Raw genomic sequence first — 24547 nt, 5'->3', positions numbered from 1 at the left:
GGCTTGGTGTTTGCGGTATTAGATGTGCTTCTCAATGCCACCATTTTGGGGCCTGTAACTTATTGACTACATTTTATTAACTCTTTCTGGGTGGGATGTAAAAGGAAACATCAATTCTGGCATTGCTTTTTAGCATTTTTTTTTTTCCGGTGCAGCGTACACTATAAGTAACATGTTACCTTTATTCTGCGGGTCTCTACGGTTACGGCGATACCTCATTTATATGATTTTTTTAATGCGTTGCTATTTGTGCAGAATAGAATTCAATTCAGGGAAAAAAATCTATTGTTTTTGCATCGCCATCTTCTGAACGGCATAACGTTTTTATTTTTCGCTAGACAGAGCTGGTTGAGGGCTTATTTTTTGCAGGAAGACCTCTTCTTTTTATTGGTACCATTTTGGTTTTCATCTGACCATTTGATTACTTTTTATTGAACATTTTGTAAGGGAAAGGTGGTGAATAATCATTATTTTGTGCGGTTTTCTACGTTTTTTTTTTACGACATTCGCCGTTCGGGTTAAATAATGTTTTAATTTTATTGTTCAGGTTATTACGGACGCGGCGATACCAAATATGTAATGTTTTTTTCTATTTTTCTTTATTTTACATAAAACATTTTATATGGGGAAAAAGGGATTTTTGGGGCTTTATTTATTTATAATTTATTTTAAACTTATTTAAACTTTTTTATTTTGACTTTTTTTTTCACTTTTTTTTTCTGTCCCCATGGGGGATTGAAGCAATGATCGGCTGATCACTGCTTCACTACACATACATTGCAATACACGTGTTACACGTGTATTGCATTGTATAGGAAGCTGTCAGCCTGTGTAGACGCACAGGCTGACAGCTTCATTTACGGCAGGATCGGCCAGGCGCGAGGACGGGGTAAGTGAAGGGGCAGACCCGGGGTCACTGATCAGACCCCGGGCTGCCCCCTACGAACACCGGCACCCCCCGAAACCGGCGCGGAGGGTGCCGATCGGCACCATATGACATTGTAACCCCGGAGGTGCCAGTGGTCATGTTGATCACCGGCATCTCAGGGGTTAACACCCGCAATCGGACCCGGTTCCGACCGCGGGTGTTACGGGGCATTGTCAGCCGTGTATTACGGCTGACACCCGCTGTGCATGGTGCGCACACAGTTTCTGTGTGCGCACCATGCATCCGCAGTAATAGTACGGCGGTTTGCGGGAAGCCCTTCCCAGCAGCGCCGTACTATTACGGCGAATGTCAGGAAGGGGTTAAGAGTCTCCTCTTTCCTCCACTCATTACCTGTAGTAATGGCACCTGTTTAAACTTGTTATCACTATAAAAAGACACCTGTGCACACCCTCAAACAGTCAGACTCCAAATTCCACTATGGTGAAGACCAAAGAGCTGTCAAAGGACACCAGGAACAAAATTGTAGCCCTGCACCAGGCTGGGAAGACTGAATCTGCAATAGGCAACCAGCTTGGATTGAAGAAATCAACTGTGAGAGCAATAATTAGAAAATGGAAGACATACAAGACCACTGATAATCTCCCTCGATCTGGGGCTCCACGCAAAATCTCACCCCGTGGGGTCAAAATGATCACAAGAACGGTGAGCAAAAATCCCAGAACCACGCGGGGGGACCTAGTGAATGAACTGCAGAGAGCTGGAACCAATATTACAAAGCCTACCATCAGTAACACACTACGCCGCCAGGGACTCAGATCCTGCAGTGCCAGACGTGTCCCACTGCTTAAGCCAGTACATGTCCGGGCCCGTCTGAAGTTTGCTAGAGAGCATTTGGATGATCCAGAAGAGTACTGGGAGAATGTCCTATGGTCTGATGAAACCAAACTGGAACTGTTTGGTAGAAACACAACTTTTCGTGTTTGGAGGAAAAAGAATACTGAGTTGCATCCATCAAACACCATACCTACTGTAAAGCATGGGGGTGGAAACATCATGCTTTGGGGCAGTTTCTCTGCAAAGGGGCCAGGACGACTGATCCGGGTACATGAAAGAATGAATGGGGCCATGTATCGTGAGATTTTGAGTGCAAACCTCCTTCCATCAGCAAGGGCATTGAAGATGAAATGTGGCTGGGTCTTTCAACATGACAATGATCCAAAGCACACCGCCAGGGCAACGAAGGAGTGGCTTTGTAAGAAGCATTTCAAGGTCCTGGAGTGGCCGAGCCAGTCTCCAGATCTCAACCCCATAGAAAACCTTTGGAGGGAGTTGAAAGTCCATGTTGCCAAGCGACAGCCCCAAAACATCACTGCTCTAGAGGAGATCTGCATGGAGGAATGGGCCAACATACCAACAACAGTGTGTGCCAACCTTGTGAAGACTTACAGAAAACGTTTGACCTCTGTCATTGCCAACAAAGGATATTTAACAAAGTATTGAGATGAAATTTTGTTACTGACCAAATACTTATTTTCCACCATAATTTGCAAATAAATTCTTACAAAATCAGACAATGTGATTTTCTGGATTTGTTTTCTCATTTTGTCTCTCATAGTTGAGGTCTACCTATGATGTAAATTACAGACGCCTCTCATCTTTTTAAGTGGTGGAACTTGCACTATTGGTGACTGACTAAATACTTTTTTGCCCCACTGTATAGAGGTTAGGCGGTGCATGCAACATAAGCAGGAGCGCAGCTATGTCATGGGAAACTGTTACTGGACAGATCCAGAAACCCAAGACATCTAGACAAGCGAACTACAAGTACACAGTGGTATGGAGAAGCCAGAGAACAGTGATAGCAGCCACTTGGGGGCGTCACTACGAGCAGAAGAAGAAAAGGATCAAGCTATGTTATAAGTGATGCAGAAGTTTACATGTCATCGCATTACTAGTAGCAGCAGGGCTGGCCCTGTATCACCATAGATGGATTTCCATCTTATAAAGTGATGACAGATCACTAGGGAAAGCCATTACTATATGATCTGCAAAGGTATAACCTCTAGGTAGTGAGGCCTCCCTTACACAGCAGCCATGTGGCTAGGCTAGCTACAGGTCCTTGCAGGTACAGCAGCCATGAGACTAGGCTAGCTACAGGTCCTTACAGGTACAGCAGCCATGTGGCTAGGCTAGCTACAGGTCCTTGCAGGTACAGCAGCCATGAGACTAGGCTAGCTACAGGTCCTTACAGGTACAGCAGCCATGTGGCTAGGCTAGCTACAGGTCCTTACAGGTACAGCAGCCATGTGGCTAGGCTAGCTACAGGTCCTTGCAGGTACAGCAGCCATGTGGCTAGGCTAGCTACAGGCCAATGCAGGTACAGCAGCCATGTGGCTAGGCTAGCTACAGGTCCTTGCAGATACAGCAGCCACGTGGCTAGACTAGCTACAGGTCCTTGCAGGTGGCTGGGGCACCACCGTGCAGGGATAAATAGTGAAGAGGAAGCAAGCTAAGTTGGAGTCGCAGCCCCATCATTCCCAGGGTGGGTGGGGGTCCCAGAGGTTGAACGTCAACTGATAACCCAAAGTTATTTGCCATCACTTTATGCAATATAAATACCCTTTTAACGTAAACTAAAAGGTGGTTGACCAAGAGTATCCTCAGTATTGGTCATGAATAAGAGAGTGATGGGGGTCTGACTATATCAATGGAAGGAGCTGGAAGCAGACAGCTCCATATGCTGTGTAGTGGCTGTCCAGTGCCATTGCAGCTTAGTTCCCTATCCTATGGATAGGCCATCAATATGGGGTATTGGACAACACCTTTTTGAGGTATATGTTCAGCCCCAATATTTATGGCACTGCATATGGAATTGCTGTCTAATAGGTGTCCCTACCTACTATGTACAGAGAAGTGGCTGGAAATTAGCAACACTCTCTATTCACTTCTGTCAGACTTCCAAAAACAGCTGGGCACTCGTATTTGGCCATTCTCAGAACTCCCACAGAAGTCAATGAAGAGACATGCACAGCCATCACTCCAGTCACGGGTTGCATCCATAACCCCATTATTTAAGAAAGGTGCCAACCACCATACATTTCTAAACAATGGAAACCGCATTTAATACCATTTAGAGGCATGTGGATCCGCTTCCAGGACCTTATGAAGACACTAGCGCTTACATGGGGGGATATTCCGGCTGCCCTTAGGCCTTCTTTATGAAGGTTTTTTTGAGTGCTGAAGAATGGAAACAGAACCGAAATATGGGCAAGAAATGATAGAGAAGGCACAATATATGTCGAGGATGACAATGAGAAGGTCATTCTACGTAAAGACTTAACAAGTAGCCACAGACATAGGACTGAAGTAGACAGACAAGTGAATTCTATGGACAGGCGGCTATAAGACACCTAGAACACCAGATATCCCCAAGATGTTAAGATTAAAGGGGCTCTATCATTGGGAAAAGTCATTTTTCGATAAGCACACCCTTGCATAGGCTTTAGAAATGCTATTCCACACCTACCTTTAGGATGTAGATTGCCTCAGTGGTTTTTATTCATATGCTAATGAGCTTCCAGCCAGCACAGGAAGTTCCCAGCAGCACTCATCCCTACTATTATCTTCTATGTGTGTGCAAACAGGAAGCTGAGTCATCATCATCATCATCAGCCTGTGCTGTATACACCCATAGGAAATAACGGCAAAGAGGGTGCACAATGTATGGTGCACCAGTCTAATTAGCATATGAATAAAAACGGACTTGTTCAAAAACCGCTGAGGCAATTTACATACTAAAGATACGTGTGGAATAGCATTTCTAAAGGATGTGTTTATCTAAAAATGACTTTTCCCAATGATAGAGCCCCTTTAATGGGTTAAAGTCCAACCTATCCGCCCTCCCAATCCCAACCTCATATTTGCCTCCCTTGTAACAAATCTTCTTCTTGTCCCCCATCAGTATTATTAAAACCCACCAAGATAGTGGTTTCCCAACTTTTCAGATTTGGACTCAAAGCTCCCATCAGTGGACATTTTTTAGAGATAACTGCGCTTGTGCTCCTTCTTGGCCTCAGGATCTTCTGCTAATGGGATTTTGCAGATTGGTGGAGAGTCTGAACGCTGGGATATCTCGCACCCCAGTAAGACTAAGGTCATAAAGACACTCTATTCATTATATATGAGACTGCCACAGACCGCACTAGGAGCAGTGCCTCGGCCTGACCACTACTCCATTCAGACCGGGGCGCCAAGCATGCCCATCCTCAGGATAGGTAGCGTCCCCAACAATCTGCAACTTATCCCCTATCTTGTAAGCAGTAATAAAGTATGCAGTAAGTTCCCCACCACGAATGTAAATAATTAACCCTTTGTATACAGTCCAGATCTTGTTAAACTGGTTGTTTCTTCATTGAGAAGTCTAAAAAGTGCTGTAAAAACCAAGTCAGAAATCCCACATGCACATTTAGTTGGAGCATTTTCTGATGCAGTTTGTCATATGGTCTAATCTGCACCATCTATATACACCTGTAGAGTCAGTGCCTTGGAAACACAGCCTGTCCTACTTACCTGAATGAGGCTGGCTACAGTTCCTAGCAAAGCTGGGTAATCAATATCTGTTTCTGGGAAAGCTGAGTGACAACAATCTGTCCCACCATTATAGGGACTGTCCTATCAAGAGCCTCTGCACTCGGGGTCCATCTCTATGAGCTGGGAAGGAGATTCAAAGCAAATACAATCCCTTGCTCAGACTTTGGCATGACCGTGCGGTCCCTCCAGCCAAAAGCCAAAATGTCAAGTACCAGGGACCCCTACAGTCAGCACAAAAGGGGTTATCCAGATAGGACAGCAATGGTACAACCTAGACCCATAATCCAAATTCGGAGCAGGGGAGGTATCGCTACCTAACTGGGTTCAGTGACCCATTGGGAATATTGGAGAAGATGCAGATCTAAGGACTTCAGGGAAGCTGAGTGACAACCCTTGAGCTGTGGACGAAGACCAGGTCAGTGGTGCTGTCATAGGAGACAGCTGGATGGATCTCGTGACAAGCAGACAGAGGAGGACGACTCAAGGATGTATATTTATAGCACAGATCCTGGCACTTTGGAGTATTGGGAAATGACCACAATTACATTTGCGGTGCAGATCTTATGTCGTGCTTTGCAAAATTATTCAACACCAAAAAAAAAACAAAACAACAAATGTTTGCTGTTGATAACAATGACACCAATTGTTCCTGCTGGTAATTACACATGATGACAGTGCTGTATGCATAAGTATTCAACCCCTCTGCTGCGGATGCTCCGCGTTTACACAGACGAAAGATACTGCCTTCCTATCAGCGATCAATAGACGCCGCCATGGGCAGACATTTCTGGTATAGGCAAACAATATGTCATCAATGTATTTGGGGTGAAGCCGCACACAGTAGCTGCATATCAGCTTGGTGAGGTGCTTTTTGGGCAGCACATTTTTTTGCAGGTGTTTAAAGGGGAAGTCCCACTAATAACGCAAGTCTTCTATCCATAGGATGGCAAATAAAAGTCTGATCAGTGGACCCCAGAGATCACAAGAATGGGGGCCCAAGTGCCCATCGTAAATAGAGAAGTAGTGGGCATGCTCAGCCACTGTTCTATTCCATTCTACGGGACTTCTGACAGACCTATCGATGTGAATGGTGGCCACCACTAGTCTGTTCACATAGGGGAATAGCAGACCACTAGAGATGAGAGAGTACTGTTCGGATCAACCGATCCGAACAGCACGCTCGCATAGAAATGAATGGACGTAGCTGGCACGCAGGGAGTTAAGCGGCCGGCCGCCGTCAAAGCGGAAGTACCAGGTGCATCCATTCATTTCTATGGTGCGTGCTGTTCAGATCGGCTGATCCGAACAGTACTCGCTCATCTCTACAGACCACGTTCTTGCGATCACCAGCAGTAGCCAAAAGAGCCCATAACACTGTCTGGATGTACAAGCAATGTCTTTATGATCATACTAAATAACTGTGTGACCAATGGTTGCCACATGTGGCCACCACTACGTCAGCGCACTGCTTTAATTATGGGTAAGCCCCTTTAATGGGATACTTCAGCAACAAGAAGCTAATACCTAATCCAACAGACGTTAACTTCTTGTTGACTGCCGAGACCCGCACAGATCATGATAACTGGTTTATTTTGCACCCCATGGAAAATGAAGGAGCAAGTCAGAAACGTGCCAGCCGTGCCATAATTTCAATGAAAACTGTCAGAGATTCAAGGTTTCCTGTAGTCAACTACCTCCAGCATTTCTGACCTACTGCACCAAGGTGCAAAACAAACCAATTATCATGACCGGTGCGGGTCCCAGCAGTCAACAAGTTACTCAGTTCTTGTGATTGGTCCGATCCTTTGATTGGATGCAATTTGTTGTTACCAGAATACCCCTTTAGGCCGGGGCCCCACGTTATGTAGATGCAGCTTTTTTTGTTGCAGATTTTGTTGTGGTTTTTTGAGCCAAAGCCAAGAATTGCTAGAACAGGAATGAGAAATATCTGGGAAGTTCTTACACTTCTGCCTTCTACTCAATCCACTCCTGGCTTTGGATCAAAAAACTGCACCAAAGTCTGCAACAAAAAAAGTAACATGGGACCTCAGCCTTACAGGGGTTATCCATGGCGTTAAAGAATAGAGCTGAAGCTGGACCGGAGGGTCTGGGCTGGTTCTGACCCCAGGTCACTGATCCAGGTTGCTCCACCCCCCTCTCCCGTTTTTACATGTAACTACTAGAGATGAGCGATGATCAGCCGATCCGAACAGCACGCACCCATAGAAATGAATGGAAGCACCTGGCATGTACACTTTGCCGGCGGCCGGCCGGTGTCACAGGTGCTTCCATTCATTTCTATGGGAGCGTGCTGTTCGGGTCGGATGATCCGAACAGTGTTCGCTCATCTCTAGTAACTACCTATGCTATGGGGGCTGGCAGACTATAGAAAGCCGGCCTCAATGCACAGGTAAGTAGCCATGAACACAGGAGCAGGCTGGGATCTATGAGCCATATACCCGCGTCATCATGTAGCCGTAGTGCAGGAACTCACAGGATTATACTGTACAGCGCCAAGATGGTGGTCGAAAGAGGGGCTGATCTGGGAATGAAGCGGTTACACAGACCCCAAATCTGGAGTTTATCATACAATAGGGGTTGAATACTTATGCAAGTCACTTTTTTTTCTCTAAATTTCCCTTAAAAACAAAACAAATGGTGAAACTGAGTTTAAAAACTTAATGTCCAATGGTTTTTGAGGGTTGAATACATTTGCAATGCACTGTGTATATGTGTATATACTCATTCACATTCATACACACACATATATATATATATATATATATATATATATATATATATATATATAATGTCCATACATCCACATATATATGAAGCCTTGACATGAGGATTCCTATAGGTCTCCATTTTCCTATACACCCTATGACTTCTCTTCTATACACTGCCGTACATGACCTATATAATCCCCTATAGATTCCAGGTCACTCTTCTCCCCAGCTAGTATCATTTGTGAAATGTCCGGTACACTGTCCTCCCCCGGCTCATAGAGGGCGCCCTGTGCCGCCGCAGTCCAGGTATAACGGTACAGTACATACACTTACCACTAGCAGGCCGCCATGTTCAACCAGAGCCTCTTCCTCTATCCCCCGCCCCTTCTCTGCGATCACGTGATAATTACCTTGATCCGGGTCTGCGCTGGAAGGATCACGTGATCTGTAGCCGAGCTCTCGCCGTGTGCTGAGGGCTAGATGATGAGGTGAAATCTCGCGATACTTGACAAAGCGCCGAGGGCTTGTATTTCTAGCTTCATGTTTCTAGGAGAGCTGGGTGCAGCCTCAGTGACTGCCACTGTCCGTGTAAGGCAGGGGTAGGGAACCTTCGGCTCTCCAGCTGCTGTGAAACTACAACTCCCAGCATGCTCCATTCACTTTCATGGGAGTTCCAAGAACAGCAGAGCAAGTGTGCATGCTGGGAGTTGTAGTTTTGCAACAGCTGGAGAGCCGTACGTTCCCTACCCCTGGTGTAAGGCTTCCTGAATGTGGGCAATAATGCTATGGCCAAGGAAGAGGTTACAATATATAATTATAGTTACAAGATATCTATTTTCATTCAGGTCTCTGAAAAGCTGGGTGACAACCAATGTGGGAACGATAATGACGGCCATATTGGTTGTCACACAGCTTTTTCAGAAACATTCATGAAAGGCTGAATAAAATATCAAAAACTTGAATTAGGCCAAGGCTAGACGTAGCGAAACGAAGCTAAAAACCGCCGCGAGGCAAATCGCAGTGGAAAGTGGTGTTTTCCATTTTTACCTTCCCCACCACATATAAGTCTATGAGAAAACCGCAGTGTTTTCAGGTAAAATGAATGTTTGGTTTTCCGTAAATGCAGCAAGTCCGCCCCAATGTGTGAATGAGATGATGCAAAGTTAATTTTGCTGGTACTGTATAATAACACCCCCCACCTCTCAAAGGATAGAAGGAGGGGCAGCAGATTTAGCTCCACCCACTTGTACGTTGACTCTGCCCACTTGCATCCATTTTTCTATGCGCTCCCATTCAGAATAATCCTCTTACAGTCCACCTAAAATTACCGTATAAGCCCCACATTATAATGTTCCTCTTCAATTACCTCTCAGTATTAAGTCCTGGTGCCCCAGTTTAACCGGTTAAGGACCAGGCTCAGAAGTACATTAAGGACCGGGCCTTTTTTTTCAAAACTGACATGTGTCACTTTAAATGGCAATAACTTTGAGATGCTTTAACTTACACAAGTGATTTTGAGACTGTTTTCTCGTAACACATTATACTTCATGTTAGTGGTAAACACTAATCAATATTTTTGTATTTACTTATAAAAAAAAACTAGGAAATTTGATGGAAATTTGGAAGAAATTGCAATTTTCAAAATGTGAAATTCTCTGCTTTTCAGGCAGATAGTCATACCATCCAAACACATAAATAAATATTATCTCCCATATCTCTGCTTTATATTGGCATCATCTTTTGATTGTCTTTTAATTTATTTTGGACGTTACAAGGCTTATAAGTGTGACAGCAATTTTCTAGATTTACAAGAAAATTCCCCAAACCAATTTTTTAGGGACGACTTCAGTTCTGTAAGGAATTATAAAGGCCTGTATAATAGAAACCCCCATAAATCACCCCATTTTCAAAACTACACCCCTCAAATTATTCAAAACAGTATTTGGGATGTTTGTTAACTCTTGAAGGATTTCATAAGAATAAAAATATTGTGGAGGTGAAAATTAAGACATTTAATTTTTTTCACTAATACATTCATTTAGACCTAAAATTAACACATTCACAAAGGGTTAAAGGAGAAAATGCATCTGGCAGTTTGTTATGCAATTTCTCCCGTACACAGAAATACCCCACATGTGGGTGTAAACTGATTTTTGGGCACACGGCACTGCATGGAAGGGAAGGAGCGACACTGGGTGTGTGAACAGCAGATTTTGCTGTAATAATTTTCAGGCGCCATGTCTCATTTGCAGAGCCCCTAGAGTACCAAAACAATGGAAACTCCCCAAAAGTGACCCCATTTTAGAATCTACACCCCTTACAGAATTCATCAAGGGGTGTAGTCAGCATTTAGACCCTACAGTTGTTTCACAGATTTTACTAACATTGGAATGTGTAAATGAAAAATTACTAAAATGTCACTTTATCCCCAAAGTTTTCATTTTCACAAGGGGATAAAGGAGTAAAAGCCCCCTACAATGTGTTAAACAAATTCTCCTGAACACGGCAATACCCCATATGTGGCCATAATCTGCTGTATGGGAACATGGTGGGGCTTGGAATGGAAGGAGCGCTATTTGGCTTTTGGATGGCAGATTTTGCTGGAATAATTTTTAGGTGCCATGTCGCATTTGCAGAGCCCCTAGAGTACCAATACAGTGGAAACCCCCTAAAAGTGACCCCATTTTGGAATCTACACCCCCCACAGAACATATGAAAGGGTAGAGTGAGCATTTTGACCCTACAGCTGTTTCACAGATTTTATTAACATTGGGGCATGAAAATGAAAAATTACTTTTTTTCCAATAAACTGTCAATTTAGCCCCAAATTTTTCATTTTCACAAGAGGATAAAGGAGAAAAAGCTTGTAAAGTTTGTTACACAATTTCTCCTGAACACGGCAATACCCCATATGTGGCCATAATCTGCTGTATGGGTACATGGCGAGGCTCAGAATGGAAAGAGCGCTATTTGGCTTTTGAAGGGCAGATTTTGCTGGAATATTTTTCAGGTGCCATGTCGCATTTGCAGAGCCCCTAAATATATCAATATAGTGGAAACCCCCTAAAAGTGACTCCATTTTGGAAACTACACCCCTCATAGAATTTATCTAGGGGTAGAGTGAGCATTTTGGCCTCACAGCTGTTTCACAGATTTTATTAACAATGGGACATAAAAATGAAAAATTACTTTTTTTTCCAATGAATCGTCCATTTAGTGCCATATTTTTAATTTTGCAAGTAGCTAATGATAGGGACATATGGATCCCTCCGTATGTTGTAGAGGTCCTAATTAGATAATTAATTAACAGGCCTAGATGGACTGCAGCCATCTTCTTTTAGGCCTGGAGAACTGACTTGAGACACAAGATGGTGGTGTATCAAAAGAGTTCTAATTTTATTGTAAGAAAAAGGTAGTTTAAATACATTACAGACAAAAAGCTGGCTTGGCTATTCTAATCAGTACAACATGATTGGTCATAGAGATATACGACAAGCCTGGCACATGACTATTGGCTGAGGCTCATTATAGTCTGCATCTCATTATAGCTTTCCACACTGGGATGGACTTTCCCATGAAACAAAGAAGGATTCAAAATACTTATGTGTGAGCTAACATCCCAGACTATGTCTATATGTATATATCATGGAAAAAGAGATAAGATGACATGCTTCATAGACTCTGTGTCTATACACACTCTAAGTGACCTTCATATACCATAAAATATGACAGAGTGCCCAGATACCATAAGATTAATACTTTTGTTGGTTATGTGTCCATACATCATGTAAAGGAGGTAAGAGATATACAAAGTCAGCTGCATCTTCTCAAAATGAGGCCCTTGAGAGATAATGATTAGCAACCTATGCATTAACGTTCATTATCACATTCCTTAAAGTCTAACAAAGGGCCTCCTTGACTTAAGCAGAAAAATACATACTTATACAGTTTATATGTGAAAGAGTACAAGATGGCTGACAAAATACAAAGATGGAGGACTTAACTCTAACACTAAAGAATTAAAAGCCCCCCACAGTTTGTTACAAAATTTCTCCTAAACACGGCAATACCCCATATGTGGCCATAATCTTCTGTATGGGGACATGGTGGGGCTCAGAATGGAAAGAGCGCTAAAAATTATATATGTGGGTGTACACTGCTGCTTGGGCACACAGCAGGGCACAGAAGGGAAGGAGCACTGCACTTTTTAGCTTTTGGGGTACAGATTTAGAGGCACTTTCTGGGGGCCATGTTAATTTTGGAGAGACCTGGAGGTAACTGTAAACCCTATTTTGTAGGGGCAAGTTTAGGGTCTCTGCAAAAGTGTCATGGCATCCAAAAACCAAACTGTCTGTGCTCCAAAAACCCAATAACTCTTCTTCCCTTCTGTGTCCGGCTGTGCCCTAATATCAGTTTATACCCACATATGACATTACATCCGTTATCCCGGGTACACCAGTGTCATACATGTGGCATAAACTGCAGTTTGGCACACAGCCGGGCACAGAAGGGAAGGAGCGCTATTTTGGTTTTTGCCACACAGTTTGGTTTTTGGACATCATGCCACTTTTGCAAAGCCCCTGAATTGCCAATAAAGTGGAATCTGCAGACATGTCACCCTATTTTGGACACTACCCCACTCATGGGATTTATCAAGTGGTTTAGCGAGCATTGTTCACCCTTGAGTGTTGCATTTATTTAGTTTCCAGAAATGAAATCACAGCTGATAATGAGAAGTTAAAAATGAAATTTTTCCAGAGATTCGCCATTTCAGTGCCAATATGTTGTGCCCCACTTATATCAGCAGAGATACACACTCCAAAAACTGGTAAGCAGGTATCCCGGGCACAACAGCTTTCAGAGCGTTCATCTCTGATACAAGTCGGACACAACATATTACGCACTGAAATGACGGATTCCTGGAAAAATTGTCATTTTCAGCTCTCACAATCAGCTTCGTATTCATTTATGGATAATAAGTTATAGCAACACTTGGGGGTTAAAATGCTCTCTGTACCCCTGGAGAAATCCTTCAGGGGTGTAGTTTCCAAAATAAGGTCTCATATCAGGGGATTCCACTTTACTGGCGTTTCAGCTCTACAAAAGTGTCATGGCATCCAAAAACCAAACCGTCTGTGCTCCAAAAACCCAATAACCCTTCTGTGTCTGGTTGTGCCATAATATCAGTTTATACCACATATGACATTACGTACGTTATCCCGGGTACACCAGTGTCATACATGTGTCATATATGTGTGATAAACTGCAGTTTGGGCTTACAACAGGACGCAGAAGGGAAGGCGCACGATGCGGCTTTTGGAGTACAGATTTGGATGTTTGGTATCTGGACGCCATGTCATGTTTGTAGAGCCTGTAAGGTACCAAAAAAGTGGATTCCCAAAAGGAGTGACCCCATTTTGAAAACTGCACCCCTCAAAGAATTTATCAGGGGGTGTAGTGAGTATTAGTATCCCGGACTGCACAGCGGATACATTTCCTTCCTGACGCAGCCAGTCGTGTTCTAATAATTTGGCGATTTTGGGGGTTTTTTGCCTTCACATTACTAGATGCTATATTTTCTTTATTCTTCTGGTGACGTGACCATATAAGGGCTTGTTGTTTGCGGGATGAGGTGTATTTTGTAATGACACCATTTTTGGGTGCCTACAACTTACTGAATACATTTTATTAACTCTTTCTTGCTGGATTTTTTTTAAAAAAGAACAATCCTGGAATTGAGTTGTACCTTTTAAATTTTTCACCATGCAGCGTACAGTATAAGTAACGTGTCCTTTATGCTGAGGGTCGGTACGGTTACGGCGATACCTCATTTATGTTATTTTTTTATGCGATACTAGTCTGCAGAGGAAAAACACATTTTGCATGATGTGTCATTTGACACCCTTGAAATGCGAATCTTTTTGTCATCAATTGGCACAAACTGGTGATTTTCTCTTGTTCCAACAATTGTATGTCCATCTTTGAACCTTTCCTCTTGAACTACCCGAATTTCGTCAATTTTTTCTTTTGGAACAAAAAAAAACTTGATTCCATGCAGTTGCTCGTTGCAAAAGTTGAATAAATCCACCGGGGTCAGTATTTGGTTTTCAGTTGGGCGTTGAAGACTGGCACGAGCTGCCAACCTCTTTGCTGTCCCTCCAATCCCATCATCTTTCATTGCCCATGTAGATAGATCTGTCAGATCAGAAATGCCTTTTGTGCCAATTGCAAACCTCCAGCCAGGGCAATACATTACCTGCATTTACGATAGCAACTGGTGGATTGGAAATATTTCTGAAATTTCAGTTGACGACCATGATGCATTAATAAATTTTATGCATCCTCATGGACCAGCTACCTTCTTTCACTGGCCGGTGAGAAATGATACCTGCTGGATTCCCGAGCAGTCAATCATTGCAGTACTTCCAGCACCAGCTGCAACAGCAATGGGACGACAATACAGCTTCTCTGAACCAATTATGTTGCAAATTCAGCAACAATTCCAGACCACTTAGACTGAACATTATGGCTTGGGAACCAACAAAAGATACCCAATATTAGGCTTGGGATCCTAGGCAAAGACACCCACCCTCAGGCTTCGGAACCTGCGATAAAGAGACCGCCCATGGCTGGCCTTGCACGGTTTTCGGCCATGGCTCCTAGGCGATGGGGCTGCCAATTCTCGAAATACAGCATTATTACAATTCTTAATAGGATTATAATACCAATTCTTAGGGAATTGGTAGTGGTATAACCACCATGGACCAACGCAAGGGTTTGAATAGTGCAGTTACCATTCATTGCGTATGATTAAAAAACCCCATGTTCAGTGGCATTTTTTGAGAAATTTGACCTAAAAATAGGTAAAATTTGAATTTTATATGTTTTTCATCATATGTGGGTGTGAATATCTCCACAAATACATATGCTTTGACCATGATATTGCAGCAATGCAAAGTCATGTAGATGTTTGGTGTACAGGGCAAAGCACCAGTTACTATTGGTTTTTGGTCTTCTTGAGTTATATTTGGGCAAAGTTTGGCATAAATGTCATGCGGCGTGATTTTCAAGCTACTTTGACACAAAATTGCGGTCGATATATTGTTTTGTGATAGCCGGTAATAATTTTATCGTGTTTAGCAGCAAAAGTTGAGCTAGAATGTCAAATTTCAGCATCATAGCCAGTATAGAACTCTAATGGCTATGTGCCAAATTTTGCATAATCCTCTTAGCTGAAGCCGCGGTCTTGGTGGAACCTCCAGTGAAAGGTCAACAGTGCCCCAGGTATTTGATATCTGGCCCTAAAATTTTACAGAACCTCGTTTCAAACATACATGTACATCCTTATAAATTTTCAGCAAAATCGGAGATGGTTGAGTGGGGAGCACTGGTCCACTTGACATGGAATGACCCTTTTCCACAATGTGTAGTCTCAGCCTTAAAGGGGTTGTCCACTCAAAACCTCATCTCCCCACCACAAATAAAGATAATGCTGAGTGGACATGTCTTATTTGTCAAGCCTTCTTCGGGTGTAATTAGATTTTGCTTAAATAAAGCAGCTTGTAACTTCAGCAGGCTGAGCTTTTCTGTTTTGACATTATACGTGTGTATCGTGTCATTTGCATCAAAGCTCCAGTAGCAACGACACATCACTAGAGCATGTGATCCTATTGCTAGAAGGGTATTAGTCTCTTCTTTGACATTACTTGGTGGAGAATGCGGGCCATGATCTCACTACCTCACACAACCTCCACAAGATGAACCTGGTTTGCCTTTTCACCAATGAATCAGAGGCCTCTAGGCATCAAGGCAGACAAGCTGATTAGCAAAATACCGAGTTTCTGCTTAACTCAAAGGTGTTCAGATCATGTACACGGTTCATTGATACGTCTAAAACAATGAAGTACACATATTTCACATTCACCAAGGCATGGCAATTGGTATTTCGTCCGACACCTAATAACAGGGCAGCGGGTGATGAGGATTAAATGTGAAGAGATGGTCTGCAGGCACTCCTGAGCCTTAAAACATCAGATTCTTTATTCCATAGTAGATTAAAAAGATAGTATACAAAGGGTGTCCAAGCAGAAAAACACACGGTGCGTTAAAAAAGACGCTTACGCGTTTCGGGGTTACCCCCTTAATCATAGCATTTCAACCTTACAATATCTTCGGACTTATAAATGTTATACACAGGTGTAATACCTGATTGCCCTGTCACATGCAAAAGTGTGACAAATTGGAGTACAATAAAGTTGTTTTTGTCAAACAATGGAGCTTTGTAAAGTGTTTATATGGTGACTAAGACAATAATCATATAGAAATAAAGACATATTTTAACCACAAATTTTGTCCTTATTCTTTAACTATCCTAGATCTTTTTTTAAAATTTGTAACGGGACTCCTATTACCACCTTCAATAGCCTGGTTAGTATTTCCTGAAGAATATCTAAGCTTACATTGCTAAATATAATTTCATTACGTCGCATTAATAACATCAAAAATTCCTAAGCAGAATAGCACATTCACATTTATATGTAAACATTTATGATAGAATATCAGATTAAACTGTAATTCTGGATTGCACAAAGTTACTAAATAGAACACCGTTCAGACTAAGCGTAGCCTACGGTAGCCGATAGAGCTAGCTAGACTGGAAGTCTGAAGTAGCTGATTTGTTAGCATGTATTAGAGATAGAATTTCCGAATGAATTATAATGTAGTGCCTAGTTTCATATCATCCTCCAATTGTTTTAATAGTTGCCAAGACTAAACAGTTTTATAAGCCTTAAAACCCCCTACTTTTAGAACATATAACATAGCGAGCCGAATCTCGCTCGGGGGGGAGGAGCGTTCGCTTCTCCTTTGAGGTCACATGACCAGAATCCACCAATGAGCATAAGAGGCTGGATCATAACCTATCTCCGCCCACAAGACACACCTACTGGGGCTCCCGTCTACATTGAACAGATGTATGATACATACTGGAATGCTTCAAAAAGGTAAGTGATACATGGAAGAAAGACATACTTACTAGAATAACGTAACTAATGATAATAGTATCCTCTATTGGACTAAACTAGATTGATCCCTAGAATAAGATCTAAAACACAGATTATATATAAATCTCAAAAGAGTATAGCTATCTGGATAGTTTGTAATAAAGAAGCATAAACACGTACATATAGGGTCATGCAGGACAATCCATATATACAAGTATGTCTTACAACACAATAAAATAAAGAAATAGTTATATGGTGTTGTTTATTTAAATAACATTCATGATATATATAATTTAATAGATATAGGATAAATCGGTTCTGATGTTCATTCCCATAGGTACTCTGCTATTAAAGTTAAGGATGTTTGCGCCTTATATCCTAACATCCCGCATAGGGAAGCAATTGATGCTCTTGCATTTTACCTCTATAAGTATAGTGCGTTCTCCGGGCCCTCCTGCGAGTACATCCTGGAAGTGACTTTTTTTCTACTTTCACACAATTTTTTTATGTTTAAGGAATCTTATTATTTACAGCTAAAGGGGGCTCCTATGGGTGCCCCCTTTTCACCATCTTTAGCAAATTTATTATTATCATTTTGGGAAGAGAAATTTATTTTTACATCTGTTAATCCTTTTCATTCGTATTTACTCTGGTATGGGCGTTATATCGATGATATCCTAATTGTTTGGGATGGAGATACAACGCCCATACCAGAGTTCATTAATTATTTACACAATAATGTTTATGGTTTAAAATTTACATATACTCATGATTTTTATGGTATTAACTTTCTGGATGTCTCGCTGCAGGGCTCGGGGGACGCACAAAATGTGACTACCAAGTTATTTCGCAAACAAACAGCAGGAAATAGCATCTTACTTGCGGACAGTAGTCATCCTAAACATACAGTTTCCAGTATCCCAATAGGCGAATTAACAAGAACAAAAAGAGCCTGTAGTAACACAAAAGATTATGCTATCTTAGAAAAGGAAACCCTTAAACGCCTCAAATCTAGAAAATATCCCGATTGGATTTTGAAACAAGCTCAAAAGAAAGTGTCAAATAAAAGTAGAGATAAGCTTTTAGTAGGGGAATGTAATAAAATGAATAATAAAAATGGTAATAAACATAATTTGGTCTTTTCTACGAAATATAGCCCTCAGTTCAATAAAATAAAACAAATAATACAAAGAAATCTTCCGATCTTAGATGTAGACCCTATCACCAGCAAACTACTAAGTAGTGGAGTCAATTATGTAGCTAAAAGAGCTGATACATTAGGTAATCTTCTAGCACCTAGTTGTTTACCCCCTACCAGTAACACCAACCCAACTAACTTAGAGAACATGGGTTTTTTCAAATGTAGATCTTTGAACTGTAAAGTCTGCAAATACAGCCAAAACACTACAACTGTAACTAGTTTTGCAGCTAAATTTAAATGTATCATCAAAAAACACATTACCTGTGAGAGCCAGAATGTAATTTATTGCATTAAATATACTATATGTAATGTCGATTACATAGGCTGTACAACCAGAAGCCTCAAAACGCACATTACAGAACATCTTAGAGATAGCGGTAAAAGTACTATTGAAGGAATGTCGGGAGCTTCCCGACACTTCGCAACAACTCACAATGGCAACACGCAGTCTTTTAAATTTTATGGGTTGGAAATAATTAATTTATCCATCAGAGGGGGCAACACAAGAACTACTCTATTAAAAAGAGAGGCCTGGTATATCCTTAACTTTAATAGCAGAGTACCTATGGGAATGAACATCAGAACCGATTTATCCTATATCTATTAAATTATATATATCATGAATGTTATTTAAATAAACAACACCATATAACTATTTCTTTATTTTATTGTGTTGTAAGACATACTTGTATATATGGATTGTCCTGCATGACCCTATATGTATGTGTTTATGCTTCTTTATTACAAACTATCCAGATAGCTATACTCTTTTGAGATTTATATATAATCTGTGTTTTAGATCTTATTCTAGGGATCAATCTAGTTTAGTCCAATAGAGGATACTATTATCATTAGTTACGTTATTCTAGTAAGTATGTCTTTCTTCCATGTATCACTTACCTTTTTGAAGCATTCCAGTATGTATCATACATCTGTTCAATGTAGACGGGAGCCCCAGTAGGTGTGTCTTGTGGGCGGAGATAGGTTATGATCCAGCCTCTTATGCTCATTGGTGGATTCTGGTCATGTGACCTCAAAGGAGAAGTGAACGCTCCTCCCCCCCTGAGCGAGATTCGGCTCGCTATGTTATATGTTCTAAAAGTAGGGGGTTTTAAGGCTTATAAAACTGTTTAGTCTTGGCAACTATTAAAACAATTGGAGGATGATATGAAACTAGGCACTACATTATAATTCATTCGGAAATTCTATCTCTAATACATGCTAACAAATCAGCTACTTCAGACTTCCAGTCTAGCTAGCTCTATCGGCTACCGTAGGCTACGCTTAGTCTGAACGGTGTTCTATTTAGTAACTTTGTGCAATCCAGAATTACAGTTTAATCTGATATTCTATCATAAATGTTTACATATAAATGTGAATGTGCTATTCTGCTTAGGAATTTTTGATGTTATTAATGCGACGTAATGAAATTATATTTAGCAATGTAAGCTTAGATATTCTTCAGGAAATACTAACCAGGCTATTGAAGGTGGTAATAGGAGTCCCGTTACAAATTTTAAAAAAAGATCTAGGATAGTTAAAGAATAAGGACAAAATTTGTGGTTAAAATATGTCTTTATTTCTATATGATTATTGTCTTAGTCACCATATAAACACTTTACAAAGCTCCATTGTTTGACAATAACAACTTTATTGTACTCCAATTTGTCACACTTTTGCACGTGACAGGGCAATCAGGTATTACACCTGTGTATAACATTTATAAGTCCGAAGATATTGTAAGGTTGACATGCTATGATTAAGGGGGTAACCTCGAAACGCGTAAGCGTCTTTTTTAACGCACCGTGTGTTTTTCTGCTTGGACACCCTTTGTATACTATCTTTTTAATCTACTATGGAATAAAGAATCTGATGTTTTAAGGCTCAGGAGTGTTTGCAGACCATCTCTTCACATTTAATCCTCATCAGCTGATTTCCTCTTCAGTCCAGAGGCAAGGTCTTGCACCTCTAACGAAGCCATAGGAAGTGGTAAGACGCAGCTCCTTTACTATATATATATATATATATATATATATATATATATATTTATTAACAGGGCAGCGGGACAGAAGTTCAGGAGACAGCCAAACAATGGGTTACTTACTGCGGTTTCCTGGGTTCTGACTCAATGCTGGTGACCTACAACCAGGTGAGCTGTTACGATGCCGCATTCGACCAACTAACGTCAAAGAAGAGACTAATGCCCTTTTAGCAATAGGATCGCATGTTTTAGTGATGTGTCGTCGCAACGGGAGTTTTGATGTAAAGGACAACATCAAGTCCCCTGTACCATTCTGTCCAACCAATGGTCAGCTAGCTGCTCAAATAATGGGTTGGGTGCTGGCAACACTAGGTCACTGGTACACAACATGGACTGATGTCACCACAGAGGACACAGGGTCGATGAGCATCCCTTTTTTTGTATCTTATTTTTCCCAACTTTACTTGGGTTTTTCAGTTTGACTAGAAAAATCCCTTTAAGGTTAAGGTACCATGTCACGGGCTGCAGCCAAAAAGCACTGCAGAAAAAAAAACAAAACATGGTGGAGATGCATTTGATTTTTTTCCGCATAAAGTCCGCAGAGTTTTTCCCTGTGGACTCGCTGCTTCTATTATATCTATAGAGAAACTGCCAATGTTTGCGTAGGTAACTGACATGCTGCAATTTCCAAAAATGCAAGGATTAGCCAGAACCCCATCCACTTTGCAGGGACTGCAAAACGCCACAGCCAACACCAACGCTTCAGTCTAGAGCAGGAGTCTGTCACACTTTGTCAGTATGTGAGCTACTTTATAACATCATCAAGTCGAAAGATCTACTACCCACTTCTTATGGGCAGGGCCAGGCGGATCGTGAGAGCAGGAGACAGCGGCGTTCTGTGGCCGCCCAGGGATCCCTGCTGTCTGCTTGCAGCGCAGGCTGAGAGTTATCTCTGGACACTAGCAGGCTGGAGCTGCTGCAGCCCCGCCTGCCAGTGTCCTTAGATGACTCTCAGCCTGCGCTGTGGACAAGCAGCACCCCGGCTCCCTCCATCCCTAAGAGCGGCCTGCAAGTGTCTGGAGTGCTTGTTCACAGCACGGGCTGAGAGTCGACTCTCAGCCTGCACTGTGAACAAGCAGACACCGGGGATCCCTGGCTGCATCCCGCGATCGACCCATACGTCCATTGCGATTGACCGGTAGATCGTGATCAACGTATTGGGCACCCCTGGTCTAGAGGAAGTCTGTCACCAGAACTCAGCATATAACCCCGGCCTGCAGATAAATAAGCTCTGGGTCATCACATCCAAACCATGGTTTCTCCATTGCTCAACTATCACTTTTTATGCCGATATGCAAGCAATGAGGATGTTGACACGCCTTTATGGAGCAATGGCAACACCATTCAAAGAAGTAATATGCATTTTGATATACAAAGTGATGTGTAGATAACAGAGGCAGTGAACACTGGTGACCCCAAGGGCGCATTCACATCTGTGCCCAGTCTCAGTTTTCAGGTTTCCGTCTTCTGCCTGAGAAACTGGACAGGAGACTGAAACCAGCAGTCACTTTTTAAACCCATTCATTTGAATGGGTTTGCAAAGTGTCCACCTGTGTTCTGTGGTCTCCGCGGCAAAAGTTGTTTTTTTTTTTTAACTGGACGCAACGTCAGACATGCAGGACTTTGTGTCCCGTTAAAAAAAGAAACGGTTTCACCACAAAACAATCGGGGGCGGGCACTATCTGCTGGGTTTCCGTCTCCTGTTGGCAGAAGACAGAAACCTGAAAGTGGAGACGCGGGGCGCAGATGTGAACCCGCCCTAACCTGTATATATGAAGGACTATATATACACACTGGATTCTGGTGACACACTCCCTTTAAGAGGAAGACTCGGGCAATAATCCTTCAAGGACATGGATTTTGTGTCACTAAAAAACGCAGCGAATTTTCTGTTTTCACTTACTGCATTCCTAGAACAAATTTTTTTTCACACACGACCAATAACATTATCTCCATATTGGTCTGAAAGTGGCTATCCCTTTAAGCACTGTGATCAGGAAGGCAGGGATAGTGATAAACCACCCCTGCCTTCCGTATAGGAGGCCAAGCTGTAGTAAGCGCCGGCATCCCCATCTTACAAGGACATACCAGTATGGGTAAAAGCAGACTGTCAGGGTGTATGGAGTCAATGGGCTTCTTAGAGAGCTTTGGCTTTCACCCCATCACTGCTTCCCAGTGCCTAATCCATAGAGCCAAAGTCTGGATACCTGAAATAGCATTCTTCTGGCCTAATTGTCTGCAACTCTTATTCTGTTATATCTAGTCCTCCTATGGACTGTGAAGATCTGTCCATGCGAGAGTTGAATTTATCTACATGAACACTGCAGGAAGACAGACTCCTATCATAGGCATCCCTGCCACAAGATACCGTCATGTACAGTACAGAGATAACTCCCAGGACAGCGCCACCTACAGGTAAAGCACGACTGACTGTTTATATAGGGAATGAATGAAGAACTTGAAAACAAAGTCACAGTCTGTTTTATTACGTAGAAATGATATGCAGCACGTTGGATGGATATATTAGGCAGAAAATATAAAAGTACATGTTCACAGAATTACACAAATAACCCTGAAATGGTTCTGGACAACATTGCACATTCACAAACGGGTTCTCTTTTTATTTTTTTTAACCATTTATGTAGCATTGCTCGCTGGTTGGCCCATCATCTAAATTTCTTTAGTGCTATCAACTAAAGGATTTGTTCCCTGTGTCCGTAATATAAAATATAAGAGTCAGGCTTGTGGCAATCGAGTGTAAAGCCTTAGGCCCCTTCACACAGAGTATACGCTCGCTGATTCTGAACGTGTAACATGTTACGTATCAGCGGCGTTAAAACAGATCCCATTGCTTTCTATGGGAGCCGGCTTATGTGCGCTCCCCATAGAAATGAATGGGCTGCTTTTTTTCTATAACTTTCAATGGGATACGCGCATATCCATGCTTTTATCCACGGAGCTAATGTTCTTGAAAAAAAACAGCCGTGTCTGCCCGTGCAAGTCCACGGCTGACACTTATTCAGCCAGGCGCCGCCAGTTTTCAACTGGCTGTCATTGTACTCATGAATTGTGGGTCTATTCACCTTTGCACAGACCAAAAAAAAAAAAATCACGCCATGAATATCTAAAATCCTACAGTTTTCACTCTGGCCACTGATCTTCAGCACCACCAACATCACTTTTGCAGAGGCATGGCGAAGGTATCGGGCGGGGGGGTGGGTAGGACAGTCGTGTGTACTAGAAAGAACGGGCATAAATGATTGAGGAAATCTGGCATAGACTTCACTCCAGGTGCAAGGTCTTCATTCATGAAGACTTCATCTTGTTATGAAGGAGCACCCTCCGCCTGTATAGGGGATGTGAAGACTGGCATTGAACATGATCTCCTGTCTACAGCTTTTTATGGTCCATGTGGCTGCTGTAAAGTGAAGTTCTGAAGCTGCTGACAAGATGGTCACCCTCAACTCACGTACAGAAGACAGAAATAAAAAAAAAAAAAAAAAATACATTCCAGAAAATAAAAACCGGTTAAAAAAAAAAAAAAAAAAAAAAATTACATTTCATGGTCTTGTTTTAGTAAAAAATGAGGGGAGATATTCCCTTTGAAGTGGTCTGTCCAAGTAACAGTTTCCCTTTAGGACCAATTTAGTTAAAAAAAAAAAATTCTATATATTTGCTAAAATCCTATTACATTCCTAATGCTTGGCTTCAATTCTGTTATGTTATGACATGACATTGCAGAGGATGTGGTCACGTAGCAGCAGTCGCATGCTACCGAAACACTGCCTGGTGTGTGGATACTGCATACAGTATCATTGTGGGATCCTTGGTGGTCAGATGCAGCTGCTGCAAAGTGAGTATACACCCCAAAAAAAGTGAAGTCTATAATACCTTTACGTCAAGTAATAAAACACTTAGATGACAGTACAGAAGCTAGGTTATCATTAAGTGATCTGTTCCAGTCAGACAGTCCTCACAGATTGGCTTTTGCAGCAGCCTACAGAGGTTAGAAGCTGGCACCCAGAAGGGGAGCATGTTTTGGGGGGCCAGAAAACCCCTTTAATAAAAACACATTGCACAACAAGACATAGGGTG

General features: G+C 42.0%; 1 protein-coding gene across 3 annotated transcripts in view; it reads right to left on the bottom strand.

Annotated features, from left to right (window-relative positions):
• Positions 1–8594, bottom strand: part of DDHD2 (DDHD domain containing 2) — a 36675-nt gene extending 28081 nt beyond the window's left edge. The window contains exon 1 of one of the 3 annotated variants that reach the window (XM_075272836.1): positions 8542–8594. The gene's annotated coding sequence lies outside the window, so the exon portion shown is untranslated. Of the gene's footprint in view, positions 1–5458; positions 5559–8541 lie in introns of those variants that run through there. The other 2 variants (XM_075272834.1, XM_075272835.1) reach the window with 2 other exon arrangements.
• Between the last annotated feature and the right edge of the window lie 15953 nt (positions 8595–24547).

This window comes from Leptodactylus fuscus, chromosome 5 (genome assembly GCF_031893055.1).
Source record: "Leptodactylus fuscus isolate aLepFus1 chromosome 5, aLepFus1.hap2, whole genome shotgun sequence".
In the NCBI taxonomy this organism is placed as follows: domain Eukaryota; kingdom Metazoa; phylum Chordata; class Amphibia; order Anura; family Leptodactylidae; genus Leptodactylus; species Leptodactylus fuscus.
Note: the sequence above shows the minus strand (reverse complement) of the source record. Positions and strands in the feature narration are given on the sequence as shown.